The 14,294-nt window shown below is 43.9% G+C and overlaps 1 long non-coding RNA gene across 1 annotated transcript; it reads right to left on the bottom strand.

The window, feature by feature from the left end:
- Nucleotides 1-2,174: 2,174 nt before the first annotated feature.
- LOC104854306 lies at nt 2,175-7,870 on the bottom strand. Its single transcript, XR_778044.2, has 3 exons — nt 6,048-7,870; nt 3,473-3,599; nt 2,175-3,271 (listed from the first exon to the last, which is right to left on the bottom strand). It is a non-coding gene; the product is annotated as an uncharacterized LOC104854306 (long non-coding RNA).
- Between the last annotated feature and the right edge of the window lie 6,424 nt (nt 7,871-14,294).

Raw genomic sequence — 14,294 nt, 5'->3', positions numbered from 1 at the left:
ATAGAATATTGTTTTCTATCCTTTGATTTTTTTAGCTTATAAATTTCTTTTTGGATTAAATATGTCTTGTACAGTATACATTGCACTATTAAATTTTGAATTTTGATCCAGTCTGTCAATCTGTGTCTTTTGTTTGGGGAGTTGAGTCTATTCACATTGAGAGTCATTACCATAGGAGACTGACTTATTCCTGGCACTGCATTATTTTTCTTTGCTGATTCCTTTTTTCCTTTCTGATTAACTTCCCACCCTACCTGGTGTATTCATCTCACTAGATTTTTTGGCTATGGTTTTGTTTCTCTAGGATATCTTTTGAGAATTTTTGCAGTGCTGGTTTGGTGGTCAGTCATGAATTTCTTAAGGTGCTCTTTATCATAGAAAGAAATTATTTCTCCATCAATTTTGAAAAACAGTTTTGTAAGATATATTAGTCTTGATTGAAAGTTGTTTTCTCTTAGGGCTTGAAACACTTCAAGTTTTCCTGACCATCATTCAGTTGACTGAGTATTGTTGATGACACAAAGACAAACCAGATATCAGCATATAGTAAAAACCAATTAATAGCAACAACTTTACCTCCCTGGCAATAGCAACAAAATCAGCAACAATAGAGTCAAAGAGAAACTACATATTCACATACCATAAGAGTGAAAAAAGCTACCACTTTACCACACTTAACAATAGAAAAGATATCTACCATGATAATATAGACACAAAGACAACCAAACATTGACGTACAGTACATTTCTTCTAAATGATATAATTATACCACTATTAGCAGTAGAAAAAAATTCAACAAAAACATCAGTCAACTAAATGTCTAAAGATTAATAAACTTTAGTAGTAATAATAATAATAAAATGGGATGGGAAAGGGGGGAATGAAATAAGAGGGAATAGAGAAAAGTGAGATAAAGTATACTATTAAAGAGTAAAAGAAAAGTAGTAGAATTATGTGAAAGTAGCAGAAAAGAGCAAAGAATAAAAAGAAGACAAAAGAGAGAAAAAGAAAGATAATAGAAAGAAGAAAAATTCCCAAGCCCCTCAAAAAATACCAATGAAAAAAGAGAACTGAGTCCAAAAATGCGCCTCTGTATTTTTGAATGAGTGCTTTCTTTCTGGGTCTGCAGGTTTGGAGTCCACCAGGTATAGCGGAAGGATAATGAGTCACTACTCACTCCCATTTTTTCCACATTCACGTTTGGTTTGTGAATGCTGACTTCTGCCTTCCCTTTGTGCTGGCTGGGCTGGATGCTGGTGCTTCCTTAGGGATTTACTCACTTCAGCCGCTCCCAGTTTCCGCGTCCTTCTGTGCAAGCCATGTTGTTGTTTTCTCCACCTAGCACCTGTGGGTTCTTGTGGTGACCCCTGCTCCAGAGACCCCTCTGCCCTCTGTCCATATACCCCAGGTTTTGGCGACCATTTATACCAAGCTGTATCATGATTACGTTGTCAGATTGAAAGTAAACAGACCAGAGTTTTGTGCTAGAAGTTGGCAGCAGGCCAGGCGTGTCAAGCAATCTGTTGGACTTAATACCAGCACTTTCAGGCCCAGCCCCCTCCAAAACCCACACAAAATTCGCCTGGCTTCTTACTGTGGAGAGCGACCCCTGTGTCCTTCCTAGCCTGGGTTTGAACTTCTCAGAGGGTCTGTGCGTAGCCTGCACCTTCTTCTGCTGCTGTCTCTTGCTGCTGTCTCCTGTGGCTGTCTGTCATATCAGGTCCATATCATGCCCCATGGTAGAGTTACCCTGAGAACCCTGACATCACTATTAATTAACTTCTCCCCAGAATGGCATCTAAATAAACACTCAGATATGGAGGGTGCTGAACTGGATTTCTTCTGAGACAGGGTCTCACTATGTAGTTGAGTCTGACCTGGAACTCACTATGTAGCCCAGTCTGGTCTCAAACTCCCAGCGATCCTCCTGCGTCAGCCTCCCGAGTGCTGGGATTACAGGCGTGTGCCACCATGCCTGGCTCCAGGAGGAATTTTTAAGAGTAAAACCTCACACTATTTTTGCAGATTACAAAAACCAAGGGCTATTCTTTTCTTTTTTCTTCCAGTGCCTGGAATTGAACTCAGGACCTTGGGCTTGCAAGGCAGGTGCAGCACCACTGAGCTCCATCCCTGGCCCCCACTGGCTTTTCTTGTGGCTACAGCTGCCAGCCTGGTCCTTTGTCTCTCTCTGGGGCTGCTGACCCACTCTGAGTTTACCTGGTGTTAGCAGAGACAGGTCTGCCTCCCCAGAGGCGGGGTTAGAGCTCCAGACTGCTTTATTCATTTCTCTGCATTGTGCTCACTTCCTCTTAGCTTCTCTGTAGTTTCTAGTTTTGCTGTCAGCTCTTTCTTGGTTCTTGGAAATCTACTTCATTTTTTTTCTTCACTAAACTGTTGTTTTCTAGGGTTCTCAACAGTTGTTTTACTGTATTGCTGACAGAATAAGGACCAGAAAAAGTCTGTACGTGTTAAGCACAGATGCAATAATTTTTCAAAATATCATTGACTGATGGTTGCATCCACATATGTAGAATCCTTAACACAGATATAACTAATTAAAAGCACAAGTTGTAAAAGCAGTCTTACATACACAGTTCAAGAGCACAACAAAGAAAAGCAGGGAGGGTGCTACTTAGGGTACAGGTATCAGGAAGGCCGGGCTGAAAACAGGGCCATGCAAGGTAGGATTTACTCATAAGGGGGGTGAGAACTGCATCCAGGCAGAAGGGAGAACATGTGCAAAGGCCCTGAGATGAACAGAACTCAATCTGCTTGAGATGAGGGGCAGTAAGCAAGGACAATAGTGGTACTGGGTGGATCTGTAGAGAGAGGCAGAGGACACATAACTTGGGACTTGTATGTCAAAGATGACAACAGGGTTCAGTTTTATTTTAAAATATGAATAGCTGCTGAATGTCATTCAGGTCATGATTCAAGCTTTGTTATAGGATCGCTTCTTAGCTCTGTGGAGGAAACAAAGTGTCACAAGAATAATCTGTAACAGGAAGTGATGGTGACCATTACAAAGTGTGCAAGACAGATATTGGCAATAAAGTCTTTCTAAACAATTGAATGAGCAGGAGAAGGGAGAATTTAGGGTGATCCCTAAGATCTGGGCTTCAGAATCAGTCTGTGGAGGATAAGGAAAGAGCACCATCTGGGGAGATGGAGAACTGTTTTCCTTACCTGTTGAGGCTGAGATCCTGTGACACACCTGCATGGGGATGTTGGGCCGCTGGATGTGTGAGTTTGGAGTAGAAGAGCAGCTAGACTGGAAAGACAGATGGTCAGCACAGCTCCCTACAGCCGAGGGCGTCGCCGGGCTGTCGGGGCTGAGGATGAGGAATGGGTTTGTATGGAACCAAACATTCAGGGCTGACAAACCGCTTGGTGTTTGGGGTTCTGACATTGACCTAGCTGTATTTTCTTACAGTGTTGGCTGACACTACTGGGAACGATGTTTCGTGCATACCTTTAAGATGTTGTACGTGAAGAACTAAAGGCGTCCCTCGGGAGGCCGTGCGGGGGCAGGAAGAGATACAGCGGAGGTTTGCTACAGACACCATTTGTATTCTCAGCCACCTTCCTCACTGACACTGCTGTATGGAAGAAAATGTGGAGGCAGGGGACTCACCTGTGAGTGTGGCAGTAAAGTCACCAGCAGTGTTAAGTAGTGAGCCCATGTGGCCCCTTCAGCGAAAGTTCAGACACCTCTGCGGGTCTGTCCTCCGGGAAGGGCCTCCCACCCTTCTCCAACACCTGCCCCTCCGGCCACTCCAGCAGAGGGACTGCCGCCCTGGTGTCTCCCCTAAGGCTGCCTGAACACCTTTTCCTTACCCTTAACCACCCTCCAGCACCCTCTCCTTGCACGTCTTGGTACAGGAGCTGGGCGTCCTCTCTGCCCCGACCTGCCACCCTGGCACCTCGTGCTGGGTACAATGACGTATCTGAGACCCCACCTAGAGCGTTCGTCCCTGTCACTGCTGTCACTTCCCACTGACCCCTGACCTTCAGGGCGCATGCCCGACCTGTGCCATTGCCTGAATACGGAGAGGGGTTTGGCAGTGGAAAGGGCAGATCCAGCCTATGGGCCAAATCCTGCTTCTTTATTGTTTTTGTCAGTAAAGTTTTACTGGCACACAGACATGTCCAGTCTCTGTATTTAGTCTGGGACGGCCTTTAGTTACAGTGGGAGAATTCAGGGCAACCGCTGTGACAGAGATGATATGTAGGAGCCCGGATAGGAAGATTGAGGCCGAATGGGCCCCCTCGGTGAGCACTAAGAATAAAGGCAGCATTCAAGTGTGTTGACAGGCTTGCAAGAGAAGTAAAGCAGCTGAGATCCTGCTGTTTACCCAGATAAGTACCGTGGAGGGAGGGAGACAAATCAATCCTGTGTAACTCTAATTGCTTGTGCCCGTGTCTGAGTGAGTAAAGCCAAGGTGCACCAGTCACCCAGGGTTCTCTGTTGATGGCAGACAGCGCTCCCTAGTCCTCCACATTTTAACCTGATTCTGTGTCTCTTTACCTTTCATCTCCGTCACCCTTTCGTCAGATTCAAGCTCATAAGTTAGTTCACGAAGCCTATAACACTTCTCTTTATAAAAAATGCCTGCTGATTCTTGATTAAGAGTCCATACAATATGGCCCTTCCTGCCCTTCTAGCCTGTCTTTGGGCCCGTCTCCCCCGTCGTGGGCTCCAGTCAGGCACACACTCGGTGTCCCACAGGGTGCTGTCCACTGGCCATTTCTCTGCCAGGAAGACCCTGCCCAGTGTTTTGCAAGGCTGGCCTCCCCCATCACTCCCGTGTCATCCCTAGTCCTCCTGACGCCCAGCCTGGCCTCGGACTTCCGTGGCTCATCCATTTGCTTGATTTGCCCCAAAGCTTGTGTGTTTATCTACTGTCTCTTCTAATGATTAGGACTTGGTCGGTTGGCACAATGACTTGTTATGGCTGCTCAGTAAATATGAGGTGAACAAATGAACGAAGGGCAGAACCTTTTATAAATGACAGTGCTGTACCACGAAGACCTGGAGTAACTGTGCCGTAGGAAATGTTCTTACCTATTAGTCAGTGCCCCACAGGACCATTTGCCTTCCTTCCATAGCCTGGGTAGCAGGTGGTATTATGCCCATTTTACAGATGAGGAATCTGAAGCTCGTAATGTCGGTGATCTTGCACACAATCACCCAGTAAGCGAGAGCAAGATCAGCCCTGTCTGAAATCTGAAGGCCGCAGTGGCCTGCTCTTGAATCCGGCCCTGACGCCCTTGACTCTTGCTAATGCTTGAAAGTCATCATTCTGGTAATGTCTCTCCGTGAGACCCCAGCTGGCAGATAATATCTTGGGATTTGGGTCTAGGCTGCACATATGCCATTGGTCTGCTACCCTTATTCATTTTTTTAAAAATCCAAATAAAAAATGAAGCCCAGCAGTCAATCTGAATTAATTAGCTTTTCTGGCAGCTGCCATCTGAGAATTAGGAATTATCCTGAGCCCGTAAAATTCTAGCTGATTCTTTTCTTGTGGTGTCAGATTGGATTAAAGGAAATGTTGTGGGTAAAATTAAATGCTGCGCCTTTCTTATTGCCTCAGTTGCCTGAAGATAAATGCTTTTCACGATGATAAATACGCCATAAATTCTCGTAACAATAACTGAAATTCAAATAAATAGGCTGTATAACCCCATGCGACTGTAATGTTCCTTTTATAGTCAGCTTGTTTACTGCTTATTAAAGAGAATGTCTGGTCCTTGCCTTGGAGAGGTTTTAAATCTAGGGTTGCTCTGGATCTTTTAAGGAAATCCCCATGCTGAGCACCTGTTCATACTGTTGAGCATCTGCACTTTATTAAGAGGTTACTGGGCCACCGAGTTCTTAATCCCAAGGGTTGGGATGGGCACAGCAGTGAAGTGAGAAAGGAAGAAACAGGCTGGCCAGAGGTCAGGACCCTGGGCTCTGGCGCCTTGGCCTTAGCTAAGTCGACTTGCTTCATTGTGGCCCTGTTTAATCCCACCCGTGCATACATCCATCATAAAGTACTTACTCATCCCTGACACTGCAAGGACAGTCACTTGCCATCACCAGAGACGAGTAGCGTTGTCCGGGGTCCCGAGGCTGCTCTATGATAAGTGCCAGCTCCACCAGTTAAAATGGCAGGAAGGAGAAAGAAAGCATTTAGCGAGTGGTTAAGCTTAACCAGCAAAGGTGACAGCTTGTTGAGTTGGGAGTTTTACATGTGTAAGACCCAAATTTCCATAGTGAGAAAGTCCAAATTCCAAATTAGGTATCACAGAACCCGTTAAACTTCTCAAAAATCACTGGAAAGATCTAACATGATTGAAAGCTGTAAAAGCATGGGAGGATTTAGGAAGAAATGTGCTTGGGGAGGGGCGCGATGGGCTGGGGCGTCTTACTCCATCTCCCTGCAAGGTGATGAGATTCAGTCCCAAGCCAAGAAAGAGCAGATGTATCAGTCAACTATTGCTGCTAACCAACCACTCCAGACAAGAATTTTATTCACCTCACAAGTCCGAGATTGGCTAGGGATTAGCTGGTCCAAGTTGATCTCATGCATACAAATATAGTAAATTTCTAGGTCGGCAGATCAAGTCTGCTGACCTTATCTGGGCTTGCCCACGTGTATGGGACAAATTGGCAAACTCAGTCTCTCATCCCTTTCCTGTTGTGCAGTTATGGGATCATTGGATTTAATTTCTTGCTCATGGTTGAGGATTAAGAGACTAGGGCTACCTAACAGAGGAGAGAGACGAGAGAGAGAGAGAGAGAGAGAGAGAGAGAGAGAGAGCGCTGAATTTGAGAAGTAGCAACACTGACATCAAGAACCAAGTAAAGAATATACATGTTTCTCATGAACTGGACCCACCTAAGACACAGAGAGAGAGAACAGCCAGGAGGAGCAAACACACTAAGAGAGAGCACTTTGTGCTGCATAAACCACTGGAGAACCAGGAACTGGGGAGCGGCACAGTGGCTAGAAGACCCGGCTTTCCCTTTCCCTTGACAGCTGCAGTTAGGGAGGCCCTAGAGAAATCACCTGGGGGAGGGAGACAATTCTAAATGTAGTTTGGAGTTTTGACAACTGCTTGATCCTATGCAGTGTAACCGGCAAACTGAGCAGTCTAGTTGGTGAGTGATGATAAGCTTTCCTGAGAGTGAGTAGAAGTTACACCGGAATTTTCAACCCATATGGGGGTAAAGCCTACCTCCCCCAGGGAATACACCATGTAGAGGGGCGGGGAGGAGAAAAAGATGAAGTTGCATGTGTATCATAGACTATGTACCGATAACTTGTTCTCTGACTGTTAAAAGTATTTAAATTTTCTTTGCTTCTTTTCTCTGACCTATAATTCTGATTGTCAAATTAAACTCAATTAAGAGACACCTGCCTCGCAGATTAGTACAGGGCACTCTGTGTCTGGGTGGGTCATGGGGTGTGGCCTTGGGGATAGATCTGGTTTCTAGCCCTTCCTCTATGGCTCGCTTCCCAACCTGCTTTTATTTCTGGCTGCTATGGAGAGTAGCTTTGCCCCACTGAGCCTTTCCACCACAGTGTGTATGCCTTGGAGCCAATTTACCATGGATTGAAACCTCTGAAGCCTTAAGCCAAATAAATCATTCCCTGTTTAAGGTGTGTATGTCAGGAATTTTGTCCCAGCAATGAAACAGCTCACCCGTACATCTGCTGTGACTGAAATTACAGAGTGCCTCATGGCACTGCATTTAGTGATATGGGCGCAGTAGTATACATATTCCTGTTACTAATATTTTTGCATTGTAAGTGTAAATTTCATCCATCAGACTCTTCTTTCAGAATACTGACCTTCAAACTTTCTACGTAATGGAGGAAGCACTTCTTACAAGGAAGCACAAATCCATTAACTTGTTAAATCCGGTCTCTGCTGGAACTCAGATGTGATTGGTTCTTACATAGTGGCGTTTCATTTCCAATCGTGCCAAGCAGCATTTTCTTGCTTTTCATCTTTGAATTCATGGTTCTGGAGCTACCCACGAACTGGCGCATTGTTCACAATTGCTACACATATGGCTGAGGAACACTGTCAGGTAAACCAGACAACAGCCCTCTTAAATTCACATCTACCCAAGCGTAGACCAGGACGTGTCAGTGTTGACAGTAGTGACATTGTGGGCAAGGGAGCATCCTGGCCTCTTCTCACCGGACAGTAGTGGGATTGCCATCCTGAGTCCTGACAGTCAACATCTCCCTAGGCGTTGCCAAGCATTTCCTGGGAGACAAATTCACTCCTCATGGACAGCTACAGGTCAAGATGTGACAAGCATGTTGTGGGATGCTGGTTCTTCATATGTGTGACAAAGTGATCACTGGAGGCTGAAATGGTAGACATTTAATTTATAAAAGTAATTAGTTTGAAGGTGGGGAGGGTTGGAGGGGGAGAAGGGAGGGTGGGGACAAGGGGAAAAAATGAGGACCAAGACCTGTTGCATAAAGGTACAAGATCCCAGTAATGAATGTAACTGTACTGTCTACCTAGAATGTACCAATAAATTCAATTTAAAAGAAAAAAAAATTTCGTAAGATTTCATTAATTTTTTAAAATTCCTTGGCTTTCAATAATTTTGATTAGAGTTTTTATATTCAACATGTAACCTTAGCTAGTAGATAATTTTGAATCTTTTAGGAGAAAAAAGTTGTTTTTTCTTTGGTACCAGAGATCAAATTCGGGACCTTGTGCTTGCGTGGCAGGTGGCAGAACCACTGAGCTAAATCTCCAGCCTAAGAGAAAAGTTTTGAAAACATATTTAAGGTTGTTTTATTTTTTAAATTTTTACATTTGCTTTCACTTAAAATTTTGATAAAAAATGTAACATTATGTATGCTCTAAATATATTTTCAATCCTTTAAATCTTGATTAGAACAACAGTGATTCTGCTAAAATGAAGGCAACAGAAAAAGCTTTTATGGATAAACATATAATCATTTATGAATTGTTTTGTCATTGTTTTAATACTTGATCAAGCATCACTGGCCCATTACCAGAACACACAGATGTGCAGATATTAACTAAATTCAGTATCATTGATATTTGGTGACTCTAAGTCCTATAAAAACTGTAGCTTTATTCATATTTGCAATGTTGTCAACATCAAGGTTTATATATTTGTTTTCTTGTCTTTTTTTTTTTTTTGGTACTAGGGATCAAATTTGGGCCCTTGTGCTTGCGAGGCAGGTGGCAGTGGTACCACTGAGCTAAATCCCCGGCCCCAAGGTTTATGTATTTGTTAAAGCAAGCAGATAGAGCATATTTTTAACAGTTTTGCTAGTTTGATGGATAGTATGTAAACATTTAGCTTTAATATTTTGTGTTACATTTAACTAGGATATAACACTAAATAGACTTAAGTTAGCCGGATTTAACATTTAGCTTTAGGATTGCACGGGGCCTTCAATTCTACTCCTGCCTAAACCCTGTAACAGTAGACACAGGCTCCTTCTGGCTTGGATTTGCACTTTAGGGTGTCTGGCGTATCTCAGTGCCTTCGTATTGGTTCATTGGTCATCTGAATTTCTTCTTTTGAGGTATGTGTGGTCAGGACCTTTGCAGATTTTCCCATTTGATTTTCTGCTTCCTTCTTGTTGGTTGGTAAGCTTTCTTTATAGATCCCCAACCCTGTGGCTTGAATTTTCTACTCTTAACAATGTATTTTAGAGAACTGACATTATTAATTTTAATGTAGTCCTCTTTGTCATTCCTTTTTTTTTCCTCATTGAGTTTATTGGTACATTTTAGGTATACATTACAGTTACATTCATTATTGGGTCCTGTACCTTTACATGACAGGTCTTGGTTCTCCATTTTTCCCCTTGTCCCTGCCCTCCCTTCACCCCTCCCCCATTACAAAGACTTCATTGCCATTTTTTTCATTTTCTCATATTTTCCCCTTATTAAATAACATGATCTGATGATAGAAAAATCACTGTTGTTGTTGTTGGTACAGGGATTGAACTTGGGACCTTGTGATTGTGCAGCAGGTGGCAGAACCACGGAGCTGAATCCCCAGCCCTGCTTTTCCTCATCACTAGTCTTTCTTTGGTTTCAGCTTAAGATCTTGTTCCAAGACCAGCAAGATTTTCTCCTGTGCCACCTGTCATGAGTTTTGCTGATTTGCCTTTCTCTCAGGAGTCCCCATTTGACCTGGAACCGTTTTTTGTGTATGAATGCAGCATCCAGGAGGTTGGGGGGGGGTCAACCTTCATTTTTTTGGTACATAAAAATATCCCAAAAGAATCTACAGATAAATCATTAGAATCAATAGGGGAGCTTAGTGAGGTTGCCAAGATTAAAAGAGTAGATTGTTTTAAGCCCCCACCAAAACCCCAGAAATGCAATTTTTTAAAATGCCATTTATGATATCATAAACATGAACTACTTAGGAAAAAATCTAAGCAAGTTAAGAAGACTCTAAAATAGGAAAGCTATATGATTGCACCTGGGAGAGGGGAGCTATACCTCATTTGTGGGCAGCTAACCGAGGCCCCATTGTTTCTGCCTTTCTTATTTTTTTAATTAATTAGTTAATTAATTTTTGGCAGTACTGGGACTCAACCTAGGGGGTCTCTACCACTGAGCTAGAACTTCAGCCCCTTTTAAATACTATTTTTATAATTTTTGAGACAGGGGCCTTGCTAAGTTGTCCAGGTAGTATTTAAACTTTTAATCCTCCTCCCTCAGCCTCCCTTGGTGCTGGGAAGTCTCTGCCTCTCAAACTGCCTCTCCGTGCAGCTCCCAGAAGCCTGCAGCTTGGATCACTTCTGTTCCCCAAGGCTGTCCCCTGAACTGTCCTTCTTCGTGATTTCTCTCCCAATGCCCTTTTCTTCCCTTTTCCCTCAGCCCTTTTAGTGAGAAAGTAGTGCTGGCCAAGAAGAGACTGCTCACTGTAAGAGCATCACACGTGCTCTTAGCAGGACTAAGGAAGCACTGGGTGAACAGCAGGATGGAGGGGCTTGTGGCGAACTCTCAGAAACCATACGCCTACTTAAAATGAGAAAAAATTAAAACCATTTTGATCGAACAAGTATTAGAAGACTAGACACAGCCTACAAACCACTGGTTTTCAAGCCTTGATTTACACCTGTGAATCTTGCCTACACCATGGATTATCTGGGCCTCTCTTAAAAATACTGAAGCCTGGGTTCCCTGCCAGAATTCTGACTTGGCTGATCATTGAGATTTTAAGAAAATCTTTCTGAGTCTAACTAGATAATGCTGAGAACCACAAGATTAGTAGAAGTATTGTGTATTATTCAAGGGTCGCTAGAGAAGAAGAATCAACAGGCTATATGTGCATTTGTTTGTTATAAGCAATTAACTCATAATTGTGAATGCTGACAAATGCTAAGGCCTGCAGTGTCTTAGCAAGCTGGAGACTCAGGACGGGGTCCCAGTCCAAAGGTCAGTGGACTCAAGACCCAGAAAGAGCTGTCTGAGTCTGAAGGAAAAACAAAACCTGGTGGTCCTGTTTGAAAGCAGCTGCAGGAGGGAATTTCTTCCGACTTGGAGTAGGTCAGCTCTTTTCTTCTAGTTGGGTCTTCAACTGATCGGATGAGGCCCACCTCCACGGTCCGCCTGCCGTCTGTTTTGCTCAGTCTACCAACTTAAATGTCAGTCTCTTCTCGAAACACTCCTAGTATTTCACCAAATATCTAGGTACCCAATAGCAAGTTCAGGCAAGCTGACACAGCGTTTACAAGCTGTTTTAAAACAGAATGTCCTGAAGAATTTTCTCAACATAGACTCTCTGCTCCAACACTGTTGTGTCTAATTCATCAAGAGGGATGGGGCCCACGTAAGTGTTTTGCTTTTTAAGTTAGAAGTTCAGCAAAAATCAGAGGAAGTGGCGGAACCCGTATATGTGTCTATAAACGAACCGAGGTTAGCATAGTGCTTTCAAAATCTGAGGAGTTGAGGCTGCAGGGTGCACCACGAAGGGCCACACACAGAATGAACCGGGAATGGCCATCCCAAAGGCATGTGAGCATAGCCAAGCTGATACATGCGGCCCACCCTAGTCTCATGTCCCTGTACTCAGGTGCCAACTGTAGGTGACTCAGGTCCAAGCCCCCCCGGGGCACTGCCTGTTGCCTACCCTTGGCCTTGCTCCGGGATCTAGACCTGCGGCTTTGTTCTCCCTGTCCCAGGAGTGAAAGAGGATGAAGAACAAAGAGACCAGAGTCAGCGTAACATGTGGCAGCCGGTGGGCTCTCACCTCCAGTAGGCAGGGGAGCCCAAGCCTTCGGCTCCCCTCACTTTTGTTCACCCAAACATGGGCACAAGCCATCAAAATAACACAAGATTCATCTGGTTTCTGATCTCCACTAGTACATTTTCTGGTAAACAACTTAACCTCAGTTGTCTTAACTTTTCCCTAATATGCATTATGCACTCACCTTTGAGTGAAGACTTTCTCCTCTGCTCACAGAGGCCAATTAGGCCTTCATTCTGCTCTGGTCCTCGACAGGTGCAACTGGCGGTAGAACTGGGTTGGAAAGAAGGCCACAGAATAATTATTTCTGGGAAGGCAGAGCAGTTGGAAGAGAAGGTGGATGGCACTTGGATACCGTGCCCTTTGAGATGGGGCAAGGGTAGCACAGGCCCTTCCTGTCTCTGCCTCGCAGCCATCCTGAAATGAGCGGCGTGCTCTGTCATACTCCTGTTGGGAGGTACTGTGCTTCTACAGGCCCAGAGCAACAGAGACAAGTGGCCATGGCAACGGTGAGCCTAAATAACCCCTTTCTCTTATTAAGTTGATTTATATTGAGTATTTGTTACAGTAATGCAAAGCTGACTAACACGAAAACTTGGGTGCCAAGAGATGGAGTCACTGCTTTGTACTTGAGAAATCGGAGGAGCCATTGTAATTGGGTTGTGGGAGGAGTCTGGAAAAGTTTAGAAAAGTGGGCTAGAGAAAGCCTGGAATGCTGTAAGCAGAGCTTAGCAGTGATTCTGGTGAGGGTTCAGAAGATCAGAAAGCTGGGAGCAAGGTGTGAAATAAAGGCTAGACTCGTAAAATTTCAGATGGAAATAAGGGTTCTATTGGCGGCTGAACTGGAGGCTTTCTTTGTTACACCTTGGCAAAGAACGTGGCTACATTTTGTCCATGCCCTGAGACTTTGTGGGAAGCTGAGTTTAAAGGTAATGGACTAATTCATCAGACTGTGGCATGGGTACCACTGGCTGCTCTTAGCCAGATTTACAGGGAGACTTGGGAGTAAAACTCAGAGCAGAACAATTTGAAAAACTTGTAGTTTGTGCAGAAAAGGAGCAGGTGTAAAGTAATGGCCACAGCAGGTACAGTTAGCACCATTAAGAAAGAGATTTGAACATAGTAAGAAAAGGCATCTCAGGAACCCACCAAATCCAATTACAAATTTAATCCTAGCATCACACACCCTAGATCCAGCCACCTCCAAAAAAACCCCAACTATAACTGCGTGAGGCTTTGGGGCAATATTAGACAAAAACCAAAACATGGAATATAAAAGTTATGAAGTCATAGAGGCTTTTGTCAAGATTTCAAAGAAAGATCTGGAAGACCAGGCTCTGAGTCACAGGGTCTCTTCGGCAGCCCCTAAAAGGATAATTTTTTAAAAAATTTAATTTATTGGTACATTCTAGGTAGACAGTACAGTTACATTCATTACTGGGATCTTGTACTTTTACATGCCAGGTCTTGGTTCTCATTTTTTCCCCTGGTGTCCACCCTCCCTTCACCCCCTTCTCCCCTCCCCCCTTCAAACACTTTAATTCCATTTTTACATTTTCTCATATTTTTTCCCTTTTCTCTTATTCCCCCTTCCCTATCCTTCTCACTGTTCCTGCACCTTTGGCCCTTTTCTTCCTATTTGCTAATTGTCCCATTAGGATCTTGAGTACTGTTTTAGTTTTTCACACCAGAGAAACTATTCGGTATTTGCATATGTGTGACTTATGTATTTCACTTAGGAGTATATCCTCAAAATGTACCCATGTACCTATGAATGCATCTACTTTCTCATTCTTTATGGCTGAGTATTATTCCATTTTATAGAAAAACCACATCTTTATCCAGTGTCCAACTGATGGGCAGATGGGCTGTTTCCAAGTCTTAGCTATTACAAACTGTGCCGCTATAAACATGGGTGCACATATATCACTGTGGTATGATTCTTTTAATTCTTTTGGAAAGATACCCAACAGAGGGATGGCTGGGTCAAATGGAACCTCTAGTCCCAGCTCTTTGAGGTATCTCCATA

The sequence above is a fragment of the Fukomys damarensis genome, unplaced genomic scaffold, assembly GCF_012274545.1.
Source record: "Fukomys damarensis isolate Sample0158 unplaced genomic scaffold, DMR_v1.0_HiC HiC_scaffold_28, whole genome shotgun sequence".
Classification (NCBI taxonomy): domain Eukaryota; kingdom Metazoa; phylum Chordata; class Mammalia; order Rodentia; family Bathyergidae; genus Fukomys; species Fukomys damarensis.
The sequence above is the reverse complement of the archived record's forward strand: the minus strand, read 5'-3'. Positions and strand labels throughout refer to the sequence as shown.